The 5547-nt window shown below is 48.1% G+C and overlaps 1 long non-coding RNA gene across 1 annotated transcript; it reads right to left on the bottom strand.

The window, feature by feature from the left end:
• Nucleotides 1-3293: 3293 nt before the first annotated feature.
• LOC120975816 (uncharacterized) lies at nucleotides 3294-4013 on the bottom strand. The gene is made up of 2 exons (XR_012180987.1): nucleotides 3837-4013; nucleotides 3294-3759 (listed from the first exon to the last, which is right to left on the bottom strand). It is a non-coding gene; the product is annotated as an uncharacterized lncRNA (long non-coding RNA).
• Between the last annotated feature and the right edge of the window lie 1534 nt (nucleotides 4014-5547).

Here is a 5547-nt window from a genome sequence, read left to right as displayed (position 1 = left end):
GTAGTATTGATTGCATGCATTGGAAGTGGAAGAACTGCCCGGTGGCTTGGGCAGGGCAATACAATGGCATAGATGAAAACCCACGATTGTGCTTGATGCCGTGGCTTCAAATGATTTATGGATTTGACATTGTTTCTTTGGTTTGCCGGGTCTCTCAATGATAGCAATGTCTTGCAACGACCTCATCTATTTGCTCAGCTAGCTAGTGGCAAAGCTCTGGCTTGCAACTATACCATCAATGGCCATGAGTATACCATAGGGTACTATCTTGCCGACGGTATTTATTCTTCCTGATCGACATTTGTGACCCGAAAACCAAGAAACACAATTTTTTTGTCGAAGCACAAGAAGCTTGCCGAAAAGGATATTGAGAGGGCATTTGATGTGTTGCACGCTCGATTTGCCACTGTTTGAGGTCCTGCTCGCTTCTGGGATAAAAAATCCCTTAGAAACATCAGGACTGCTTGTGTAATTTTACACAACATGATCATCGAGGATGAGAAGGATTTGTACTTAGAGTACAATTATGATGATGTTGGTAACCGTGTGAAGCATGCGAGAGATACAGACGAGATCATTGCATTTTTCGAGACCTACCGAAAGATCGAGAACCGTGATTCACACAACCAACTCAAGCATGATCTTATTGAGCATCTTTGGCAACTTTATTGGGGGTAGATTCCCATTTTCATTCATGTGTATTTGTGTAATTATTCGAATTTGAACATTTGTTGTAATTAAAAAGATTGTTGTATTGTGAATTGTTTTTCGGACATATGTTTAATTTATATTATGATGATTCCATTCAATTTTCGTTGTTGAAATCTCTAATCTACGAAGCTGTGTAGAATCTATGGTACCGTGAACCCTCAGGTTATACCTGGCCATCCCTCGGGCCGGGCCGGGCCAACCAAAGCCCGACGCAAAAAACCCAGGCCCAAGCCCGGCCCGGCCCGGCTGTCGGGCCTAAAAATCAGGCCCAAGCCCGGTCCATCACGCTAAAAGCCCATCGGGCCTCGGGCCACGGGCTGGGCCTCTTCCTTAAACGGCGAAAACGACGGGCCCAGGCCCGGCCTGGCCCGTGCTTCGGGCTAAAAAACCAGTCCCGAGCCCGACCCGTGGACAAGGTCGGGCTTTTTCGGGCCGACCGGGCCGGGCTGCCCATGGCTAGGACTACCTCCGGTAAAACAGCTCCCGTAAATTTGTCCCGTAGAAAAGATTTACGGCGGTAGTAAACAATTTTTGCGGGACGGGTGTATCTGCTAGAGGGCAGAAATCACATATTTGACCTGAGGGCGAAATCAAATCACAAACTGACCTGCTTTCGAAAAAAAATCACTCTGCTGACCCTTTCGTGTGGCGCCCGACAGCTAGGCGCCGCACACTACTATGCAGCGCCCTTCCCTTAGGCGTCGCACCTCCTGCCAGCGTGGCAGCCCTGGTCCAGTTGCAGCCCCACAGACTTAGCAAATTTTTTGGTCGAAAAGCTACTGGAACGCTTCCCTTTGGTGTGTGGCGCCTTACCCTTGGGCGCTGCACATCTGGACATCTATTAGGCTGCACTCACCCCCTCCCACCTATCCCACCCCACACACCCCCACCCCCACACAAACCCGAAGCTCAGTGCCTCCCCTCTGCCCTCCTCTCTCCTCCTGTCAAATCCTTCTCAGATCCGGAGTATTTGACCATGGATTTCGAAGCCAACCCCTCCCTTAAGGTAATCTCCTCCGATCCCCTCGTTTTCATCCATAGGAATTGTCACATTTGCTCAAATCTTGCTACTTTGGGGAAACCCTAGTTTTGGCTTGGATTTGCAAATTTGTGTTGAATCATGTTATGTTTCTTTGCTAATTTGGTATGGTTAGGCTTTCATAGTATGCTAGGGTTAGGGTTATGTGTGTTTGATGTTGGTGTTAGGGTTATGCTATGGTTAGGGTTGTGGTTATTGTTAAGTGGGGGGTTAGGTTAACCAAGAATTCTCGGTTTTGTAGGCATGGCTTCATCCGGTTCCATGACAAGGCCACCGTGTGCTAACCAAGAAGACATGCCGAACAAGTGGGAGGACGCATCTTTGGACAAGGTGAAGGAGAAAGATGTCAACATCCCGCCATGTTGGTGTGGAGATGTTTGCAAGGTGAAGGTGTCCACCGACCGAAAGAAATCATGGACGGAAGGGCGGAGATATTTTGTACGCTTGAACTATGCTTATGATCGTGCACTTCCAACTAACGCCTATGACCAACCACCGGTAAACTCGAGAAGTAAAATGTTACTATCAAATGCGTGTCGACACTAACATAAATTTTGTATGCAGTCACCGCCTCCTCTATGCAAGTACTTCACGTGGATAGATCTTGAAGTGCCAGAAGATGTCAAAAAGGACCAATACCAAGATTGTCTTAGGCGGCAACGGCGGTTCGAAGAATCGTTTCGAAGAGGCTTGGAGGAAGAGCGTCGTCAGAAGGAGAGGATGAAGCGGAAGAAACAAGAGGAGGAGAGGGCACGCCAAGCGAAACTTGCTCGTGAGGAGGAGAGGGCAAGAAAGCTTGCAAAGGCTCGCGAGGCGCAAGAGGAGGACTCGACACGTGACAAGAAGGGGAATGGCCTCGCTCTACTCAGTAGGGACTTCGCTTGGGTGCACTCGTCGTCAACTATCTTCTAATGAATGTGTCGTGAACTTGTGAGGGCATGTGAGATGTTGGTGAACTATCTTCTAGGGCATGTGAGATGTTGGTGAACTTGTGAGGGCAAGCTGCCATTTGTCATTTGTAATGAATGTGTCATGAACCATGTCGTAGTAATGTTTGAATTGTCTGAAGTTGTGAACTCATCGGCATAAAATTTGTGTTTGTTCAAATTGTTGTGATGTTGCAGTCATTGTAAGTATTATGATGTTCCGGTGAAATGAACGTGTTGTAAACTTTGTTTTTCCAAACAGCCGTGCAGCGCCCAGAACACAGGCGCTGCACTATACTGTGCAGCGCCCAAGGGATAGGCGTCACACAGTACAGTGCAGCGCCTGGCTCTCGGGCGCTGCACTCTGACTTGGTAATTTTCGTGGATGGTCAGTGCTGCAAGCCTTCTGTGGCTCTTTGGATAGCCATGGCCAGTTGAGCAGCGCCTATGAGACGGGCGCTGCACTGTATGGTGCGGCGCCTAAGCGTTGGGCGCTGCACAGTACAGTGCAACGCCTGGCTGTTGGGCGCTGCAGTGCTGTTAATTGCCAAACTACAGAAACAGATGCCATTTTGGGCTCATGCAGCACTCACATAACTTGTTCAACATAACTAAAATTACTGTAAACACAAATACTGAACAAAGACAACTAATAACTTGAACATCACATCATTTAGGACAATTCAACATTACTACTACTTCGCAAACACAAATACCACACTAGTAAGAGTTCACCAACATATAACATAACCTCACAAGTTCATCAACCTAATGAAACGGCTACAAGAGCACTAAAAAACATAAGCACTAATGCTTTCCGCGCGTGTTCCTGGTGCCACGCCTGGAGGCAATCTTCTTCTTCCTGGGTGGACGAGCCTCCTCTTCCTGCACTTCCTCCTCCGCCTCCGCCTCCGCCTCATGATCCAAGCTAGCCATCCGCGAGGTCCCTACGACCACCTTTGGGTTGCCTCTGTTGTCAAAGTCGTTGGGCGTGTACCGGCGTCTGGGCTGCCTAGGCTTGAACACATATGGGGACCGAAGTTGAGCGTCCGCCAAAGTCATGTCATCATCAATGTCATGGCCCTATCACACAATCAAACAATATGGTGAAGACCAGCGTCGTAATCAAGTGAGAATCACATCTAAAGGATTAGTCATACCTCTTGGGTGACCGCACCCTCATCATCCAGATAAGCATATGAGGAACTCACATCGTCCCCCTGATGGTGAGATGAGGGGTCTGATGGTGTACCAGACCTGGAGGCAGATGGTTCATCAAATTCGGGATCACGGCAACCGAGAAGATTCGATAACCGCCTTAACTTCCTGGCCTGACGTTGTAACATGAACAAGTGTGGAAGATATCAAACTCCGCAACATAGACTGGCTCTCATAGTGAATGCGATATGTACCTTGAGGAATGCTCGTAGTGAACCATCATCATTGCCTTTTCCAACCGGTGTGTTCTCCAGAATAGACTGGCTCTCATCAGCTGCTTTCTTGATCTCGGTGCGCTGCGGATGAGAAAGAATGAACACGTTAGCCATTCAGACATGTGTAATACGGCCAACGGGAAAGTAAAGAAGGAACACTTTACCACATAGTTAATCACCGGAACAGCAGGGACTCCTTGCCCTACCCTGACATCTCTGTTGTACTTCCCCTTTGATAGATCCTCAAAGTTCACGGGTTCTTCAAGAATATCCTCATTATATGCCGGCGGGCATATCTCAACTCGAGTATTTTCAAGAAGCCATCGTATGTAGTTATCAAAAGCAAGTGGGTTATGCTCACGAAGCTGGGCGCGTGCACTACTACGAGCTTGCTCCACGCAAAGCTGGAAGCGGGTAACATACGAAGCATGATGCTTGTCCCAGTCCTTTATCTTCCGCTGCCTTCTCCTGTCCAACCTGCATGGTACAATACCAAACATTAGCAAAATCAAGAAGGACTGACGATGCTTAGTCAATACGCTCTCTTACCTATGAAGTGCTTTGTCTGTATCCACCCATTCCGGCGGGTGAGGCTGGAACAGACCAAACTGACGAAACACATGATGTGGCAAATAAAACTCAACAGCCCAGTTGCATATTAGTGGGCACCGCATAAGCCAGAGATCCCTATCCCGCAAGCACATCGGGTTGATGGAAAACTCCGGGGTGTACCCAAGTCTGTCATCGGCGCCATATGGCTGCCATTCCACCTATGAAATAGGGCAACAATGCAAAATTGGTGACTTTTTTTCAGGCAAGCATGAGAAATGACTGAAGTAATGACCTCGTTACCTGCTCAGGCGTAATCGTGTCCAACTCGGCAATGTACTTTTGGTACATGAGATTGACATCGTTCGTCATCTCGGAAACCACATCCCACTTGTAAGCCCAAGTGGGCGCCGTAAGTCGTCATCTTCATCTTCATACCAAGGATTAAACCTGACGCTCTTCGGGCGTCCAACAGGCAGACGCTCCCAGCTCCATATAGAAAGTAGAAGCATATTACCACCAATGCCTGCCCTATCTGTGATCCTGCAACACGCATCGTCCAACTGCATATGAAAGAAAAACAATGTTAAGTTGACAACAAGGTTGCATTGGTAATGAACAAATGAGTTGATAACAAAACAAACCAACTACCTGTCGGTACAAGTATGCAAGAGTCGCTGAACCCCAGCTCCATTTGCTATCGAAGACGGTCAACGCCTTCAGCCACATCCATGGAGCGTTCTTGCCCGTGGAGTCAGGAAACAAAGTCCTCGAGACAACATACCGCATATAGACACGATCATGTGTCTGTATCACATCATCAGTGGCCCGGGCAATGCGCAAAGTTTGCTTGAATCCACGTGAAAGCAGCTCCGGCTGCTTTCCTTTC

This window comes from Aegilops tauschii, chromosome 3 (genome assembly GCF_002575655.3).
Source record: "Aegilops tauschii subsp. strangulata cultivar AL8/78 chromosome 3, Aet v6.0, whole genome shotgun sequence".
In the NCBI taxonomy this organism is placed as follows: Eukaryota; Viridiplantae; Streptophyta; class Magnoliopsida; order Poales; family Poaceae; genus Aegilops; species Aegilops tauschii.
The sequence above is the reverse complement of the archived record's forward strand: the minus strand, read 5'-3'. Positions and strand labels throughout refer to the sequence as shown.